Source organism: Lissotriton helveticus, chromosome 10 (genome assembly GCF_964261635.1).
Source record: "Lissotriton helveticus chromosome 10, aLisHel1.1, whole genome shotgun sequence".
In the NCBI taxonomy this organism is placed as follows: Eukaryota; Metazoa; Chordata; class Amphibia; order Caudata; family Salamandridae; genus Lissotriton; species Lissotriton helveticus.
Window position 1 is genome coordinate 472813382 of NC_136071.1, and position 21646 is coordinate 472835027.

Consider the following 21646-nt stretch of genomic DNA (forward strand, 5'->3'; position numbering starts at 1 on the left):
CCAAAATAGATGAGAATGGCTAGAGGGTAGCAAGAAGATTTGCCCCTGCTGGTAGACTTGAATGGAAAACGATGTGCCCTCTGAATCATACCATTCATGTCCCAGTCGCTTAATGGAGAGAAAGATTCTCTAAAGAGAACAACAACAAAGCAGTGGGGTCACCTCCTTCCATCCCCACCAGGATGCCCAGGACTCTCAGGTTATTTCTTTGTGTTCTGTTCTCTCGATCTTCAACCTTTGTCGATAGATTAGAGAGCTGACAATCATGCTAGTGGACGATTTGTTCTCTCCAACTGTCTTATTAAGAGCAGCATGGGATGTCTCCACCTCAGCGTGGCACTTTGAATAAAGTCCATATTTTTTTACATCTTTCTCAGAACTACCTGAGTCTTTAAGTGGGCTGTTTTCACTGCAAGAGAGTCTTTCTTGTATTCTTCCCTATGTTGCAGGAGAAGATTATAAATAGCAGCCAACGAGGGAGCATCCTGGTCAGATGGCATCTAATGCGGGTATTTGCCCATTACCGCTGAGCTCTTAGAGGCAGACAGATTAATAGCCAAGGGGAAGGTCGGGAGGACATAGGCTGGCTGACAAGGACTAGAACGCTTTAATTCAGTCCCATCAGGATCCCAAAACAGCTCTTCCTCCCCTATGGAGAAAGTTGGGTCCAGGACCTTGTGTTCAAAAGAAGATGTTACTCTAACCTTCAGCTAAAAAGACGTCAAGCCCCTGGTACAACTTTGACTGTAACCAGTATCTGGAGCAGCAGTGGAGCCTGAAGCCTTCAAACTGAGCTAACAAGTCCTCATAAGCTCTGACCCGACAAGTAGATCTTGATCATCGGATAGGCTAGTAGAGTCTGAGAGAGAATAGAAAGCCTCCTAGTTTTCCACCCCTGTGGCGGAAATAGCCATAGGGGCTGATTCCCCTTTAGTTGTTGCTTTCCCAGCAACAAAACTGATAAAGTTGGATCCATGCATTTCCTGTCTCAAACCTTTGATCATTCCTAGAATCAACATTATCCTTGTCTGCCACCTTTTGCTGAGTTTCAGGAACATCAGTCAAAGACAACATACAGGGGGGTTCCTCTGTTTCTAAAGCCAGGGCCTCTGTCATTACAGCATTAGAATATAGGGGGTGGTACTGACACAACCAGAGAGCTCCATTGCCTTGGGCCCGGTGTGAAGGTTGAAGGGGGACGGCTAAAGTCCTTGATGTATTCTTAGAGATCAGCACTTTATTGCCATTACTGCTCTTAATTACAGGAAAAGGGGAGATATTACATTCCATAGTTTTCTGAGAGCATGTGCTTGTCCCTCCACGTCCAGTAGCTGCTGGATCCACGATGGGTAATACAATCCCAGAAATGATTAACAAAATTGATTCAGCTCCTTGAGATTTAGGTGCCGACCCAAACCGGGTAAGATCTCATCCAGTAGTTCCCAAAGTTTGGGTGGTGGTGATAGCATTCTTCACAGGTATTCTGGGCACCCCAAAGCCTTTTACACTATTATTCACAAAACTGTTTGGCAAGAACTGCTTCCTTCCAAGTCTTCGCAGGGTGGGGGAACAGCAACCACCAACAACCCCCCACTGCTGCCCACTTAATCGCCATCCCAACCAAGGTATAGTAAATCAACTGAAGTAACAAGGCCAGGGGATCAGTAATCTTGTAAAGCGGGAGTTCTAGCCTGAGTAAAATCTCTGTGAAGTGCGGTAACAAAGTACTAACCCAGATAGCAGGCCACCCAATAACTGCAAGGGGAGTAATGTAGCCAGTATATTTCAATATTTTTCGACAGTCAGCAACCAGTGTATCCGCAGCTCACTGGCCAGTTCTCAACTTCCCTGATGCTTCGTCAGCTGAGCCAGCACTGTCCACGGAAACAAAGTGCCACCTTCTCTGCTACACTGAGAACCATTGGATGACATTGTCCCCACTCCTCGCCTGCTACTTGTCATCCTCTCAGCTCTGTAAGCCTTTCAGGATCACATCTGGTGGCCACCCAAAAGTACTGGAGAAATGAGGAAATGTCCACCCAGCTGAAGCCACCCCCAACCAATATAGAGCAGATAGGTGAAAACGTGTTAGTCAAATGCACTAAAAAATAGAATACATCTCAAGAGGGACCGGCAGCCAGACATTACTTGCAGCAAGCAACCATCTTGCATCTAATCCATGTCATTCTCTGTCCCTAATGCTATAATTTGTAAGACCTAGTACACCTATGTCATGAGTCTTAAACATAGGTGTTTAATAATATTTAGGATTTTGAGCCACAAGAGGGTACTAGACCCAGGCTGTGCAAGAAAAAGACCATGCCTATACTGAGATTTCAAAACCCACCTGCAATCCACTGCTTATGTGCTCCAGGTGCTACAGTCCACCTGACTGCCGTCCTTACAATGTCTGAAAAAGCATGCGTGAGCCACAAGGCTGTTATCCTCAAACTCTCCTTCCTCCTCAAGCTCAGATATCTATCTGCATCAATCAAACTGAGTAAGATTGAATTGTGGCCCGTGCAACATGCTCAAAGCGGTGTTTGGCTGGAGATAAACCCAGTAAAACTGAATCTTTTGGTATAAGCATGTGAATTCATCTTTAAAATAACAATGCAGAGTATCCAGAAAAGCCTTATTCAGGGACATGATTATTGCTAAAACATTTTGAATTTACTAAACAGATTTCTTTATAATAAGTAATGTGCTATATTTTCCCTTAAGATTTTCCTAAATTGAAAACACTGCTGCAAATAAATATTTGTTATTTGAGATACATATTCTAGCTGTTCTTAGTGTTCTGTCTCATACCACCATCCTTGTGTAAGCCTTAACTTCTAAATCTCACTATCCTCAAAAGACAAAGCATGAGCAGGACTTTGTCAATTTGGTGAGCTCACAGCATATTTTAGGGTTACATTTTCCAAGGACAGCAGTAATACTTTTCACAAGAATTGCCTTAGGGTACTTCGGTCACACAGGCCCCAGAGAACAGGCCCGACAGCTACAAATAGATGGCCCTGGAAATGGTGTAAAAAACTGTACAACATGGTGTGAACATGCTCATTATACTAAGTCACTGAGGAGCTAGAATCAAATAACTAATAATGACCACAGAGAACATCATTATACAAATAAAAGAGCCATACAAATCATACAGCTGCACCTAGGTTTTTGAAGAGCTGAATGAATGAATACAAAACCAAGTAGCAGGATATTACTGGTTGCTTGCTAAATCCTTTGCTAAATGAAACTATCTAGGTTTTAGCATTACAAATGGCCTACCATATTCACACTCCTGATGCTGCTCTACGTTATATAGGCAAGAATGGTTCAATGCGACTAAAACAATAGTTTATTCAATAACTTAAAAAATGGCAACAAATCCCTGCTATTTGCATAACCCTATATTAAAAGCCAAAACACACCCTTTGTCATTTCCACCTCTTTCTTGATGATTTATAATGGGACAGCTCATGTTCTTTTACAGACACTATTTTATAAAATTCGGATTCTGTCCTCCTATATGATATGGTTTGAAGAAATATAACTTATCCACTCAAACGCCATAGAAAAACACATTTGCTTTACTGGTGCTTCCAAATGTCACAGAACCTAAACCTGAAAAAAATATTGGCATTCCTTTCTCTTTTCTTGCCCGCTGATAGGAAACACAATGCACAACCAGGCCAGTTGGCCATTGGAATGAAATGCAAACACATCACACAATGAGTAGCTCGTCAGTAAATCAACAAACTGTCCACTAAATTTTCATGCAATGTATTACGTTTAGAGGTACAAGGATGTGTTCTATTGCAGGACAGTAGAATACAGAGTGATCCAGTATGTCTGTAAATGTTTGTGCCTCAACATTTTCTAAAAGCTTTCTCCATTCCATGGCCTCTATTTTCATGAATATCAGGATCCTCCTCCATGGATTACTACAGCACACAATATTAACTCCATACTTAATGAAACCTTATGCTGAAGTTAATTTTGAAGCAGCTTTGGCCAATAAAGCCCTGGAGAAAAATGTTACAGTGGAATTTCAGAAGAAACACAAGCAACACTGTCCATGGTCTCAAACCAGTCTAATGCAAATGAGGATCTTATTAATACATTTAGGCCGCCTTGAGTCTTACACATTTCTCCACAACCTATGCTATGATAACCCACTGCAATATACTACAACAAATATTTTTGTGATTTTATCAGGGACAGGATACTCTATGTTCCTTCACATCAGATGATCTAATCATCAATTTTGTCAGGTAAAAGCTATGATGTAGATAGAACATGAGAAGCATTTGGAAATGTGGGCTTTAGGAGTGTCTATCACTTTTCTACCCACACAGGCAGAAAGACAATTAATTGATTTTCAAAGCATGACTTAATAGAACAGTAGATATAGGGATACCTGTGAGCAATTGAGCACTAAAAAAGCAGCTCTAAGAAAGTATTAACAATATGGAACAACAGCTCTTATAAAATGAAGCACAATCAAAATAAATCAATCAAGTGCCTAAGTATGAAATACAGAATACTCTATTTATTAGAGAAAGTGCCTAGTCCCAACTGTTCTCCACTCTGTTTATGATGCAGCTCACAAAGCAGTCCTCTTTCTCATTCTTCAATTCAATGTTTATATATTCCCCTCTCACCATGATTACAAAATTTCTCTTACAACTCCATATGACTGCTAATGACACCTAGAGCCACATTTGGCTGGATTTTCAGGTGAGGGAATTAGGCCAACATCACAAATATTCTGAGTCTACCATGACATCTGAAAGAATTTCCTCAACCTCTGATTTAGAGGAACAGGACAGATGTATGACGGTACAACGTGGTATAAAACACCGCAGACCATCACAACGCAGGTTTTACAACGCAAGTTGTTACAACGACTTGCGTTGGAGGGCGCTGGACTTAGGAGTAGTATAATTTACTATTCCAACTCCAGTCTACATACAGTAGGGAAGGTGTTGGATAGTAAATTATACTATTCCTTGACCTAGAGCGCCCTCCAGTGCAAGTCGTGGTAACGACTTGCGTTGTGAAACCCGCGTTGTAATGGCACTGCGGTGTCATTACTGCGTTGTAAAGGATGTTCCCCGAACAGGACATCCCGGGAATCAGCTTTTATTCAGAGCTCAGCTGCTCACCTCTAGCTAAACCTAACCCTAAGCTAGTTCACCCTAAATTGGATCACCTCCTTCCTCTCCAACAGGACACAAGTCGGACTATCCACTTTCACCTCTGAACACAAAAAGCTGGTCTACAGAGTCCCCCAGGGCTCATTCCTCAGTCCAAACCTGTTCAACATTTTCATTGTGTCTTTTGTCTGCATCATACGAACCCACAACACCCTCACTGACATTATCAATACCACCAGAAACAATGTTACTGCCTGCATGTCCGACATGGCCAACTGGGTTCAAGAGAACTGCCTCAATCAAACTCAACTCAAACAAAATGGAGATATTGATCACCTAAAATTGGAACTCCCCCTGGGATTCCTCTGGTGGCCACCTAAACTGGGTCCCACGGTCACCCCCACAGACCACGATAGAAACCTCAGCATCATCCTGTAGAACTATCTCTCTATGAACAAATAGGTCAATGCTGTGATTGCAACCTGCTACTCCATCCTCATATTGCCGCACAAAATCTTCAAATGACTCTCCACATACTAAAGACCATCCGTCCTTCAGGCCCTTATCACCAGCAGACTCACCTACGACAACACAATCTATGTCAGCATCTTCCACCAACTCACGCAAAGCCTCCAAACCATCCAGAGCACCACTGCCAGACTCACACTAGACGTACCCAGAAATGCGCACATCATTCCCTTCCTCAACGAACTGCACTTGCTACCCATCCAGAAACACTGGAAATTCAAGCTCCTTATTAATGCCTCCGAAGCCCTCCATAAAGCAACATCAGCCTACCTCAATGACGGACTCCAACTCTACCTACCCTCCAGCGAGCTCTGCTCCACATCTCTCTCTGTCGCACTAATCCCCAACATCCACAGAAGCAGGACAGGAGGGTGTGCATTCTCCAACAAAAGCTGGAACAAACTCCCTCTTCACTTCATCACCACCAATCCACTCCTCCATTCCGCAAGAAGCTGAAGACCTGACTTTTCAACTAGGAGCATCGCCGGACCAATGCTCCTACTCCAGCACCTGGATACCCTCATGGGTAATAACCTGCACCATACAACTCAACATAACATACCACAGCATACCATAAAATAACAAAACATAACTTAACTCATTGATGAAAAGGACCAATTTCCAGCTGGCGCTGCTTCCACAGCTCCTACGACTGCTCCAAACCAATAATCCCACAGAGCTGATCAAATGACTCTTTAAACTTGATTACAAACCTATCATTTCATATGTGATATCTCCCAAAATGAGACAGACACTCTTCAAAAGATCCAAATGAGGTCATAGATAGACCTTCGTTCTTCAAAACGGACTCTTTAAGAGCCATTAAGAACCATTTTACCTCTGATGGAAGACCTTTCCATCATGCAAAAGCATTTGGGAACAAGTGACATGCTAACGTCCACTGCCACACCATGACATTAGTACTTAGATACTCCATTCAACTACAACATCAGTAATAAACGTACATACATATACCTAAACATGGGATTTGGACCCTTGGGAATCAGTGGTTCAGACTCTTAGGGCCTGATTATGAGTGTGGCAGTGTGGCGCCGGTTCTGCCCTACCAGATTGCCTGCTGGCACCGCACCGCCTAACCCGTGGTTGGACTGTTTTTTTCTTACATTCCCATGACAGTGCCTCCCAAAATGGGTACCGCAAAGAAAACGTCAAAAACTGTTCTTGCACAGCATGGTCTGTAAAAGCCATGATGTGCAGGAACTGGGGACCATGCACACAGGGGGAAAACATGTGGTGCCCCCCCCTGTGTGCATCCAAATGGTGTGCAGCACCAGGGGGCCTTGGAGGGCCCATTTGTTTCCTCTCCACCACGGTTTACATGGAGGAGGAACCGTGGCGGATAGGAAACTTGTAGTATGATTGGCAGGACTATAGAGGTCCCGGCAAGCATATTACTGCCTCTATACCACCACACCACAGCCAGTGAATGGTGGCTCCCCAACAGTTGCAGTGGGGCATTGACGGTCCAACTGCTCTAATGATGGTAATAGAGTGATCAGAAGACTGACACATCTGCAACACCTCGACAGACCGCCAGACTTTTTTCAAGCCCTAAGTTACCTAAAGTTCTGGGAAAGGATATGGTGAAACATTCTTTCAGCTAAGATGAGACTGCATGACAGCATATGTGAGTAAAACAACTGTGTGGAGTCGAACCAGAGGATATTCACCAAAAACTGCTGTCATTGCTACTCACATTTCTGTCCCTAATGACCTTCTTATTCCTCTCAGCCCAACAGTCCATATAACACCCTGTTTGTCCTTTATCAAAGTAATGACTGAGTACCATACTTGTCACTGCTCTTGACCTTTGTCATGTGTACTACAAAAAGGATGTACAAGATAGCCTGAGGTCAGGTAAGTCACTGGGCTACAATGTATCTATTCCAATTTACAACGTATTACATGTAATTTAAACAATGGTACATTAGTCAGTTTGTTTTTCCTCTCTTGGTTAAACATCTACTTTGTAAACTTGAGTGATACTACATCCAAGACGATTTAATGCCCAACATTTCCCAATTATCTTTCCTCTGACAAACAAATGTACTTTAACTTGAGATTTCTTGTTTTGCCGTAGCCCTCGTTCATAAAAATGTAATAATGTAGAACTTTTTGAAGCTTCAGAGAAATCGTTGCTCTCTTCATTTTCCCAATTTTATGGCTGATTGTAGCCCACAAAAATAAAACATTGGCCTAATGTCATAATTCATGTAACCACTTCTACTCAAGAGGATGATGCAAGTTCTTGCCTGTTGTGCAAAATACATCCAAAGTAAAAAAATACAGGATAAACAATAATAAAAACAAAAGCTCATAAAACTAGCAGAGCTTTGTAGGCATCATTGGCTTTTCAATACAATTTGGGAATCACAAACAAATTTTAAGTAATCCAAGATAAACCATTTTTTACCACAAACTCAAACACTGTCTGTATGTGATGGCTGTATGACAGAACAACGCATGCCTAAACAACATGGTCTCAACCACGGCCGCATCTTTACTATGCATGCCTTTAAAATGAATTTCATTGTAAAGGCATGATTGGTAAAGACATGTGTGTGATAAAGATCATACCCCAGCCCCCTTGCCCTGAGCCAAAAAAACCCTGTCCCCGGTCCTGCAACTCACCCCGCCCCAGCCCTAAAAACTACCCGAACCTCCGAACCTCTCACCCTGAGATCTAAAACGCAGCTCAAAGCCCTGATAACTACCCCAAACCCAGCTCCCCAACCTGAGCCCTAAAGCCTGGCCCCAGCTCTAATAACTACCTCAGACCCTCAGCCGTAAAACCTGCCCAGCTCTAAAAAGTGCCACTTCCACCCACCCTGAAACCTAAATAAAACTAAAAGACTACTCACCAAGCTGCCCTTCCTTTGAATGCCATCCACAGGAAGTCTTCAACACCCCTCACCCACTCGCCCCAATGCTAGACCGCTGACTGCCTTTACCATGCATATGTGTGGTTCAGGCAAGCATTGTTCTGCTTGAGTTGTAACATCACATATGGTTTAACCTGCATTGTTAATGCCCTTTTCTATTGTTGACAGCTCCAAATTTAAACTCTCTTAATGTTTTGCCTACTCGGGAAACAAAATCTGCAACGAGAGTCCTTCATTCGAGATAAACTCTTGGCTTTAGTCACTTTTGAACAAACCTAAACACAATATTTGTTTTTCCTACAAATAACCTTGGCTGTTAACTCAAGGGCACTATGCTTCTGCTCATTTTTCTGGAAAATATGTTCTCTCTGCACTATCCTCCCGATCTTCCTTACCATATTTTGAATGATTTTTAGTTTCTCTGAGAACAATAAAGTTAACTTTCTGGTATTGTGTTGGACTATGGAAAAACAAATAATGTAAGAAACAGATTAATATGTGGGGAAAGTCTGTCTTAGTATGTAAATCATAGGGGCTGGAAGCAGAGGTGCTGGGGGAGATGCAGCACCCCCCCCACACACACATGTTGAAGTTCCGAAGATGAAGGAACATTAAAAGTGGGTTAACATTTTGTTTTCATCTTGTCACATTTGCTCTGTGTTCAAAAACAGAGGTCAAATGCCAATCAAGGGCTAGATGTAGGTAATTTCTATTTACCGATTCCTAAATACCGAATTTTACTGATTCAGTATTTAATAATCGGTAAGTAGAATGTAGGTAACAAATCGGTAAATTTTACCGATTTGGTAATATTCATTATTACCTATTCTGTATTTACCGAATCAGTAATAAGGAATACCTTCCCATTCATTCCTATGGACCTGGAGGCCCGTAGGAATGAATGGGAAGCCATTCACTATTACCGATTCGGTAAATATCGAATTGATAATAGGGGGAGCATATTCAAGGGTGGCAGGGTGTCACATTGACATCCTGTTGCACCCCTGAATCATGCATATGTGCACATGAGGTGCACATACATGCGCTAATGTATGTCTGCCACATGGCACTTTAAAAAAAGCACAAAACTGCTTTTTTTAAGGTATTCGTTATTTACCACCAACTTGTAGTTGGTGGTAAATAACGAATCCTTAAACCAAAAATGCATTCACTTGAGTGCTCCCTACATATGATTTAAGGATTCTGTAATTTACCGATTCCTTAAATTAAGGAATCTGTATTTTACCGATTCCTTAAAATATCGAATCAGTAAATAACCGAATCCTTAAATCCAGCCTCCTACATCGCAAAGGGCTAAATACCGGGCGGTAACGGGAAATTTACAGATTTTCGTCTGTTACCGACCGGTATTAGCCCACCTACATCTAGCCCTAAGTCTACAGACAAATGTATTCCTTATAGTTTAACATGGAAACTGATGTTTTTTTTCTTTCTCGTTCTCCAAAGAGTGAGGAATTTGTACAGTGAAATATGCAGCAATCTTGCCAGTGTGAAAGGAAAGGCTGTAGGATGTTGTTGTCTTCTTACACACAAGCAAACGTAAATACCTATAAATTATTGAACAAATATTTCAAAATAAATAAACAGAAAGCAGAAATTAAGCATTTTTTAAAAATTCTGGAGTGTAATAGAAACAGAGGGGCTTATTTACAAGGAGCATGTGCCACCATTGCAAAACTTTTTTGATGCACCAGCGGTGCTTTCTTTGATCCATTTGTACAATGTGATGCATCTAGGCAGATGTGTCACATTTGTCGACCTGCATTGCTTTTCCCTTTAGTTGAAATAAGCTGCGTCTGGTTCTAATTTATATATGCAAGGTAGGAGTTCCCATGTAAAATACCCTGTAAAACGAATGCAGTGGTATTCATGACTTTTTGGAAAAGTAACACATATTTGGGAAGCGGGTCGCTGCCCTTGCAAGGTGTCCAAATTCCTACACATTTAAAATCCAGGTGTTGGAATGACCATTGGCTGTGAATAGGAATCTGACCAGCTGAAATCACTTCCAACAATGTAATCTGCAAGGAAATCACGTCCCCTCAACAGGTGCACGCATAAAGTAGGTAAACACATTAAATTTGACGTTACACAACATTAATGACTTGTATTCACACAAGTAGTAGTCTCACCCTATATGTCACACAAACGTAGGTAGAGTGGTACACAGAAGTACACTTTGCCCACTTGTTTGCGAGACATACAGGACCAATGTAATAGAGTCCAAGGTGAGTTTTTCACCTTTTCATACTATTACATTATTCCCAATAAAGTAGGCTACTTGCGCCAGTCGATACTGACGCATAGCCTCTGTTTTTTTTTCATGCATTGCTGTGGATGCATCAGTCTTATAACCAACTACAGCACTGCGTCACTTTTGGGCATCATGCCTTGCGGCATCCATCCCACCTATGCATCAGTATTTCTGAAACATCTGTGGGGCTTTGTGGCATTGAGCCCCATATTGTAAATACTTCACGTCTATGGGGTCATAGAGATTTTTGCTGCAGGCGCTAGTAATTTTGATGCACCATTGCATTACCATAGTGATGCATATTTTTTTTTAAATGAGGTCCAAATTTTTTTTATTACAGCAATTTTTTATTAAGAAAAATAACAGAACACAAATGGAGAAATAAAATAAGAGGTGCTGAGAATGGTACATCGTATCGATACAGTAAACATTGACTTTGATCCAAAGTATTCAATGAGTGTATTTATCATTCTTAGGACATTCTACTATACACCTATCAAACTTATATGTCACTAGGTAAAGTAAAAGGTACATACATTGACAGCAAAATTCTTAATTAAGCAATATATAAAGAGAAATTTAAGGTGAATAATCAAGTGAACACCGATTATTATCTTTAGGAGGATATGGAATGAGATACGTACTGGGTAAAGTGACAGCACTAGACTTCTGTTAACCCACAGAGCTAAGGAGGTCTTGTCCATGAAGTCTGTCAGCTCCAATAAAACATTTCAGCTGTGATTAAGGACATAGAAGAAGCTACTACCTGCATTGAAAAATCAGTTTGAACCAGATGGAACTTGAACATTTGTGGTTTACAACTGCAACTGGAAAAGATGGACTGGAATCTGAGGTGCAGGTCAACAAGAGAATTTTGCTTCAGGGTAGTAGGATTAACCAAACGTGTGCAAAAGGTTTGGAATTTGTTATAGAACCATTACTTGAGGACTGAGGACACAACCTGCACAACCACATTCATATGCCTGTCCAAAGCATGACGTACATTTAGTTATTTAATATGTTATATGAAATCACTTTATGATGATCCTGAACTTCTTTTGTGAGTTCTTTACGTTTACTCCTTCTAATTTATAATATCTACATATGATATTTTTTCTTTGTAGCATTTTCCTTACTTAAGGTTGTCTTACTGGCTACCTTTGATTAGACCTCTTCTTTTTTCTTTATATATTTTACGCTTGGCTGGTCAATGGATCTATACCATATAGTTTTTCTGTTATGAAGGCTTTGCAGGTTCAGTCAATCTACCGTGAAAGAGCCAGCCATTTGTTACAGAAACAAATTTACTTTTGAGTCAGATTGTTTGAGCCTTAAGAGAATTCTGTCATAGCTTACATCACAACTATATCTTATAACACTCCCAGTCAAAAACTCCAATTCCCTACAAACTCCTATCTTAAAGTTTTAGTGAGAAAACTTATTTTATGGTGACAACCAGTAAAGTATTTTCATACTTGGGTCCAGAATCTAATGCATTCTCTGTGGAAGTACTCTTTGTACTGCAGACATCTGATCTTGAAATCTCTGAGTGGGATTCAAAGTATTTGCTTGGGTGGGTCTATTCTTTGTGTTTCTGGAGGTCTTGAGTCAGAATGTTATGCCAGCAGGATGTGTTTGTTGAGAGCAGCTTAAAGTGAAATACATCTGGTGCTGCACCAGAGCAAGTGTAGTCTCTGCCATTCAGAAGTTAGAATAGACTCAAAAGCCTTGATGCAACGTAACTGGACTCGAAAATTCTTCACGGAGCTCAGAGATTTTTCAGTACTACGAAAGTCACTATCTGAGACATAAAGCCAAATGCACCCCTTCTAAGCTCTCTTCACTGGTACTGTCTGATTCAAACATCTAGAACCTCCTTGATGAAACTGTTATTGGTTAACGCTCTTGAACTGAATAATTATTTTTGCTCTTATCGCAACATCACTTTATGGATCTGTCAAGCTGCACAATTATGCAAAAGCTATGATCTCCAGGAACACCCATCTAAAAGATGCATAGATTAAAACCAGATCCTCCCAACCAGATCTGCATTTATTAATATAGCATTGTGCATTGCAAACATCTCAAAGTATAATAAACTTTTGTATTATATTTTCCAGCCTATACACAATGTTTTCACTGCGATAAAAATACATATCTTTAATTGTGCTTTGCATTTAATACAAAAGAAATCAGAAAGAGAAAATGAGGTCCAGAATATCGCACATCACATTAATTTGATTGAATATAATCAAAGATGTTGGTACATAAATAAAGACCCCTAAGTAATGGATAATGTATTCTTTTAATATTTAATACACAAGATGAGTTGTATTACACATTTCACATTTGCATGATGCTGAAAGGGTAAAAAACAAAAACATTATTGTTTTTACAAATGTAAGATTTATTTAGCCTCTGCAATTTATTGTTGAAATGGAAATTCTTTGTAAGTCTTTTTTTTAGTAAACACCAACATTCATTTTGATTTAAAGCGTATAATAATTATCTGCATCTATTATTAATTTCGCTGAATGTTTATGATTAGTTTCTAATCTCATTTGTTAAAGGAAATTGGAACTAAATATCTTTGGATGTTCAGTCATCATTTGACAGGTAGTTATTTTCCATAATTTAGCACAAAGAAAAGATACATAACAACAGGTATCAAGGGATTCTGGGACAATCATTAACCATGATACCAAATTCTGAAAGATTTGAACATGTCACCAGAACCCAAGATGGCAATAAAGGACCACATAACACATTACTCATTAGGAATTTTTATATTACATGTTATATTTAATAATTAGCTTGAAAAAGCTGTTTTCTTCCAAGTGAATATATTGTTGATAGAACAATTGACAATACTGAGGGCCAGTGGATTTTTGTGATTCTGTGACTGCAGTGTTTACTTTAACAACTATGAACTTTCTGTATTTGCCAAACATGATGTTCAGAGTTCAATATCTATCTATCTATCTATCTATCTATCTATCTCTCTCTCTCTCTCTCTCTCTCTCTCTCTCTCTCTCTCTCTATATATATATATATATATATATATATATATATATATATTCACGCTCCAGGTTGTCCACCTTGTGAGTAGCACGCGAGCAGCAGCTCATTGGAGCCTCCCATTGGCGGGTGAGTTATATGAAATTGGAGAAGTGTAACGGGTGCGCACACCGCTTCCGTTAAAGCCCCTGAAGAGAAGCAGATGGAGCTTCGAAACGCGTCGGGCAGATCCATTACGGAGCGGCGTCTACGAGCGGATCCCCGTCCTCACCTACACATAAATAAAGCTGCTGCTCGCGTGCTACTCATAAGGTGGACAACCTTGGAGCGTGAATCTATATGCGGCAGTCCAGCCGCAGAGTATGCACCACCCCGTTAACGTGGGGGTCACGGCAGTGAAGTAGCAGCCGTACATGGGATCGAGGACGGGCCCACTCGTGGAGTCCATACAGGACTTGATTGTGTGCTTTCCGCACTACACTTCCCAGAAGTCTCATTGGAGCCTCCCATTGGCGGGTGAGTTATATGAAATTGGAGAAGTGTAACGGGTGCGCACACCGCTTCCGTTAAAGCCCCTGAAGAGAAGCAGATGGAGCTTCGAAACGCGTCGGGCAGATCCATTACGGAGCGGCGTCTACGAGCGGATCCCCGTCCTCACCTACACATAAATAAAGCTGCTGCTCGCGTGCTACTCATAAGGTGGACAACCTTGGAGCGTGAATCTATATGCGGCAGTCCAGCCGCAGAGTATGCACCACCCCGTTAACGTGGGGGTCACGGCAGTGAAGTAGCAGCCGTACATGGGATCGAGGACGGGCCCACTCGTGGAGTCCATACAGGACTTGATTGTGTGCTTTCCGCACTACACTTCCCAGAAGTCTCATTGGAGCCTCCCATTGGCGGGTGAGTTATATGAAATTGGAGAAGTGTAACGGGTGCGCACACCGCTTCCGTTAAAGCCCCTGAAGAGAAGCAGATGGAGCTTCGAAACGCGTCGGGCAGATCCATTACGGAGCGGCGTCTACGAGCGGATCCCCGTCCTCACCTACACATAAATAAAGCTGCTGCTCGCGTGCTACTCATAAGGTGGACAACCTTGGAGCGTGAATCTATATGCGGCAGTCCAGCCGCAGAGTATGCACCACCCCGTTAACGTGGGGGTCACGGCAGTGAAGTAGCAGCCGTACATGGGATCGAGGACGGGCCCACTCGTGGAGTCCATACAGGACTTGATTGTGTGCTTTCCCCACTACACTTCCCAGAAGTCTCATTGGAGCCTCCCATTGGCGGGTGAGTTATATGAAATTGGAGAAGTGTAACGGGTGCGCACACCGCTTCCGTTAAAGCCCCTGAAGAGAAGCAGATGGAGCTTCGAAACGCGTCGGGCAGATCCTTTACGGAGCGGCGTCTACGAGCGGATCCCCGTCCTCACCTACACATAAATAAAGCTGCTGCTCGCGTGCTACTCATAAGGTGGACAACCTTGGAGCGTGAATCTATATGCGGCAGTCCAGCCGCAGAGTATGCACCACCCCGTTAACGTGGGGGTCACGGCAGTGAAGTAGCAGCCGTACATGGGATCGAGGACGGGCCCACTCGTGGAGTCCATACAGGACTTGATTGTGTGCTTTCCGCACTACACTTCCCAGAAGTCTCATTGGAGCCTCCCATTGGCGGGTGAGTTATATGAAATTGGAGAAGTGTAACGGGTGCGCACACCGCTTCCGTTAAAGCCCCTGAAGAGAAGCAGATGGAGCTTCGAAACGCGTCGGGCAGATCCATTACGGAGCGGCGTCTACGAGCGGATCCCCGTCCTCACCTACACATAAATAAAGCTGCTGCTCGCGTGCTACTCATAAGGTGGACAACCTTGGAGCGTGAATCTATATGCGGCAGTCCAGCCGCAGAGTATGCACCACCCCGTTAACGTGGGGGTCACGGCAGTGAAGTAGCAGCCGTACATGGGATCGAGGACGGGCCCACTCGTGGAGTCCATACAGGACTTGATTGTGTGCTTTCCGCACTACACTTCCCAGAAGTCTCATTGGAGCCTCCCATTGGCGGGTGAGTTATATGAAATTGGAGAAGTGTAACGGGTGCGCACACCGCTTCCGTTAAAGCCCCTGAAGAGAAGCAGATGGAGCTTCGAAACGCGTCGGGCAGATCCATTACGGAGCGGCGTCTACGAGCGGATCCCCGTCCTCACCTACACATAAATAAAGCTGCTGCTCGCGTGCTACTCATAAGGTGGACAACCTTGGAGCGTGAATCTATATGCGGCAGTCCAGCCGCAGAGTATGCACCACCCCGTTAACGTGGGGGTCACGGCAGTGAAGTAGCAGCCGTACATGGGATCGAGGACGGGCCCACTCGTGGAGTCCATACAGGACTTGATTGTGTGCTTTCCGCACTACACTTCCCAGAAGTCTCATTGGAGCCTCCCATTGGCGGGTGAGTTATATGAAATTGGAGAAGTGTAACGGGTGCGTACACCGCTTCCGTTAAAGCCCCTGAAGAGAAGCAGATGGAGCTTCGAAACGCGTCGGGCAGATCCATTACGGAGCGGCGTCTACGAGCGGATCCCCGTCCTCACCTACACATAAATAAAGCTGCTGCTCGCGTGCTACTCATAAGGTGGACAACCTTGGAGCGTGAATCTATATGCGGCAGTCCAACCGCAGAGTATGCACCACCCCGTTAACGTGGGGGTCACGGCAGTGAAGTAGCAGCCGTACATGGGATCGAGGACGGGCCCACTCGTGGAGTCCATACAGGACTTGATTGTGTGCTTTCCGCACTACACTTCCCAGAAGTCTCATTGGAGCCTCCCATTGGCGGGTGAGTTATATGAAATTGGAGAAGTGTAACGGGTGCGTACACCGCTTCCGTTAAAGCCCCTGAAGAGAAGCAGATGGAGCTTCGAAACGCGTCGGGCAGATCCATTACGGAGCGGCGTCTACGAGCGGATCCCCGTCCTCACCTACACATAAATAAAGCTGCTGCTCGCGTGCTACTCATAAGGTGGACAACCTTGGAGCGTGAATCTATATGCGGCAGTCCAGCCGCAGAGTATGCACCACCCCGTTAACGTGGGGGTCACGGCAGTGAAGTAGCAGCCGTACATGGGATCGAGGACGGGCCCACTCGTGGAGTCCATACAGGACTTGATTGTGTGCTTTCCGTACTACACTTCCCAGAAGTCTCATTGGAGCCTCCCATTGGCGGGTGAGTTATATGAAATTGGAGAAGTGTAACGGGTGCGCACACCGCTTCCGTTAAAGCCCCTGAAGAGAAGCAGATGGAGCTTCGAAACGCGTCGGGCAGATCCATTACGGAGCGGCGTCTACGAGCGGATCCCCGTCCTCACCTACACATAAATAAAGCTGCTGCTCGCGTGCTACTCATAAGGTGGACAACCTTGGAGCGTGAATCTATATGCGGCAGTCCAGCCGCAGAGTATGCACCACCCCGTTAACGTGGGGGTCACGGCAGTGAAGTAGCAGCCGTACATGGGATCGAGGACGGGCCCACTCGTGGAGTCCATACAGGACTTGATTGTGTGCTTTCCGCACTACACTTCCCAGAAGTCTCATTGGAGCCTCCCATTGGCGGGTGAGTTATATGAAATTGGAGAAGTGTAACGGGTGCGCACACCGCTTCCGTTAAAGCCCCTGAAGAGAAGCAGATGGAGCTTCGAAACGCGTCGGGCAGATCCATTACGGAGCGGCGTCTACAAGCGGATCCCCGTCCTCACCTACACATAAATAAAGCTGCTGCTCGCGTGCTACTCATAAGGTGGACAACCTTGGAGCGTGAATCTATATGCGGCAGTCCAGCCGCAGAGTATGCACCACCCCGTTAACGTGGGGGTCACGGCAGTGAAGTAGCAGCCGTACATGGGATCGAGGACGGGCCCACTCCTGGAGTCCATACAGGACTTGATTGTGTGCTTTCCGCACTACACTTCCCAGAAGTCTCATTGGAGCCTCCCATTGGCGGGTGAGTTATATGAAATTGGAGAAGTGTAACGGGTGCGCACACCGCTTCCGTTAAAGCCCCTGAAGAGAAGCAGATGGAGCTTCGAAACGCGTCGGGCAGATCCATTACGGAGCGGCGTCTACGAGCGGATCCCCGTCCTCACCTACACATAAATAAAGCTGCTGCTCGCGTGCTACTCATAAGGTGGACAACCTTGGAGCGTGAATCTATATGCGGCAGTCCAGCCGCAGAGTATGCACCACCCCGTTAACGTGGGGGTCACGGCAGTGAAGTAGCAGCCGTACATGGGATCGAGGACGGGCCCACTCGTGGAGTCCATACAGGACTTGATTGTGTGCTTTCCGCACTACACTTCCCAGAAGTCTCATTGGAGCCTCCCATTGGCGGGTGAATTATATGAAATTGGAGAAGTGTAACGGGTGCGCACACCGCTTCCGTTAAAGCCCCTGAAGAGAAGCAGATGGAGCTTCGAAACGCGTCGGGCAGATCCATTACGGAGCGGCGTCTACAAGCGGATCCCCGTCCTCACCTACACATAAATAAAGCTGCTGCTCGCGTGCTACTCATAAGGTGGACAACCTTGGAGCGTGAATCTATATGCGGCAGTCCAGCCGCAGAGTATGCACCACCCCGTTAACGTGGGGGTCACGGCAGTGAAGTAGCAGCCGTACATGGGATCGAGGACGGGCCCACTCGTGGAGTCCATACAGGACTTGATTGTGTGCTCTCCGCACTACACTTCCCAGAAGTCTCATTGGAGCCTCCCATTGGCGGGTGAGTTATATGAAATTGGAGAAGTGTAACGGGTGCGCACACCGCTTCCGTTAAAGCCCCTGAAGAGAAGCAGATGGAGCTTCGAAACGCGTCGGGCAGATCCATTACGGAGCGACGTCTACGAGCGGATCCCCGTCCTCACCTACACATAAATAAAGCTGCTGCTCGCGTGCTACTCATAAGGTGGACAACCTTGGAGCATGAATCTATATGCGGCAGTCCAGCCGCAGAGTATGCACCACCCCGTTAACGTGGGGGTCACGGCAGTGAAGTAGCAGCCGTACATGGGATCGAGGACGGGCCCACTCGTGGAGTCCATACAGGACTTGATTGTGTGCTTTCCGCACTACACTTCCCAGAAGTCTCATTGGAGCCTCCCATTGGCGGGTGAGTTATATGAAATTGGAGAAGTGTAACGGGTGCGCACACCGCTTCCGTTAAAGCCCCTGAAGAGAAGCAGATGGAGCTTCGAAACGCGTCGGGCAGATCCATTACGGAGCGGCGTCTACGAGCGGATCCCCGTCCTCACCTACACATAAATAAAGCTGCTGCTCGCGTGCTACTCATAAGGTGGACAACCTTGGAGCGTGAATCTATATGCGGCAGTCCAGCCGCAGAGTATGCACCACCCCGTTAACGTGGGGGTCACGGCAGTGAAGTAGCAGCCGTACATGGGATCGAGGACGGGCCCACTCGTGGAGTCCATACAGGACTTGATTGTGTGCTTTCCGCACTACACTTCCCAGAAGTCTCATTGGAGCCTCCCATTGGCGGGTGAGTTATATGAAATTGGAGAAGTGTAACGGGTGCGCACACCGCTTCCGTTAAAGCCCCTGAAGAGAAGCAGATGGAGCTTCGAAACGCGTCGGGCAGATCCATTACGGAGCGGCGTCTACGAGCGGATCCCCGTCCTCACCTACACATAAATAAAGCTGCTGCTCGCGTGCTACTCATAAGGTGGACAACCTTGGAGCGTGAATCTATATGCGGCAGTCCAGCCGCAGAGTATGTACCACCCCGTTAACGTGGGGGTCACGGCAGTGAAGTAGCAGCCGTACATGGGATCGAGGACGGGCCCACTCGTGGAGTCCATACAGGACTTGATTGTGTGCTTTCCGCACTACACTTCCCAGAAGTCTCATTGGAGCCTCCCATTGGCGGGTGAGTTATATGAAATTGGAGAAGTGTAACGGGTGCGCACACCGCTTCCGTTAAAGCCCCTGAAGAGAAGCAGATGGAGCTTCGAAACGCGTCGGGCAGATCCATTACGGAGCGGCGTCTACGAGCGGATCCCCGTCCTCACCTACACATAAATAAAGCTGCTGCTCGCGTGCTACTCATAAGGTGGACAACCTTGGAGCGTGAATCTATATGCGGCAGTCCAGCCGCAGAGTATGCACCACCCCGTTAACGTGGGGGTCACGGCAGTGAAGTAGCAGCCGTACATGGGATCGAGGACGGGCCCACTCGTGGAGTCCATACAGGACTTGATTGTGTGCTTTCCGCACTACACTTCCCAGAAGTCTCATTGGAGCCTCCCATTGGCGGGTGAGTTATATGAAATTGGAGTAGTGTAACGGGTGCGCACACCGCTTCCGTTAAAGCCCCTGAAGAGAAGCAGATGGAGCTTCGAAACGCGTCGGGCAGATCCATTACGGAGCGGCGTCTACGAGCGGATCCCCGTCCTCACCTACACATAAATAAAGCTGCTGCTCGCGTGCTACTCATAAGGTGGACAACCTTGGAGCGTGAATCTATATGCGGCAGTCCAGCCGCAGAGTATGCACCACCCCGTTAACGTGGGGGTCACGGCAGTGAAGTAGCAGCCGTACATGGGATCGAGGACGGGCCCACTCGTGGAGTCCATACAGGACTTGATTGTGTGCTTTCCGCACTACACTTCCCAGAAGTCTCATTGGAGCCTCCCATTGGCGGGTGAATTATATGAAATTGGAGAAGTGTAACGGGTGCGCACACCGCTTCCGTTAAAGCCCCTGAAGAGAAGCAGATGGAGCTTCGAAACGCGTCGGGCAGATCCATTACGGAGCGACGTCTACGAGCGGATCCCCGTCCTCACCTACACATAAATAAAGCTGCTGCTCGCGTGCTACTCATAAGGTGGACAACCTTGGAGCATGAATCTATATGCGGCAGTCCAGCCGCAGAGTATGCACCACCCCGTTAACGTGGGGGTCACGGCAGTGAAGTAGCAGCCGTACATGGGATCGAGGACGGGCCCACTCGTGGAGTCCATACAGGACTTGATTGTGTGCTTTCCGCACTACACTTCCCAGAAGTCTCATTGGAGCCTCCCATTGGCGGGTGAGTTATATGAAATTGGAGAAGTGTAACGGGTGCGCACACCGCTTCCGTTAAAGCCCCTGAAGAGAAGCAGATGGAGCTTCGAAACGCGTCGGGCAGATCCATTACGGAGCGGCGTCTACGAGCGGATCCCCGTCCTCACCTACACATAAATAAAGCTGCTGCTCGCGTGCTACTCATAAGGTGGACAACCTTGGAGCGTGAATCTATATGCGGCAGTCCAGCCGCAGAGTATGCACCACCCCGTTAACGTGGGGGTCACGGCAGTGAAGTAGCAGCCGTACATGGGATCGAGGACGGGCCCACTCGTGGAGTCCATACAGGACTTGATTGTGTGCTTTCCGCACTACACTTCCCAGAAGTCTCATTGGAGCCTCCCATTGGCGGGTGAGTTATATGAAATTGGAGTAGTGTAACGGGTGCGCACACCGCTTCCGTTAAAGCCCCTGAAGAGAAGCAGATGGAGCTTCGAAACGCGTCGGGCAGATCCATTACGGAGCGGCGTCTACGAGCGGATCCCCGTCCTCACCTACACATAAATAAAGCTGCTGCTCGCGTGCTACTCATAAGGTGGACAACCTTGGAGCGTGAATCTATATGCGGCAGTCCAGCCGCAGAGTATGCACCACCCCGTTAACGTGGGGGTCACGGCAGTGAAGTAGCAGCCGTAC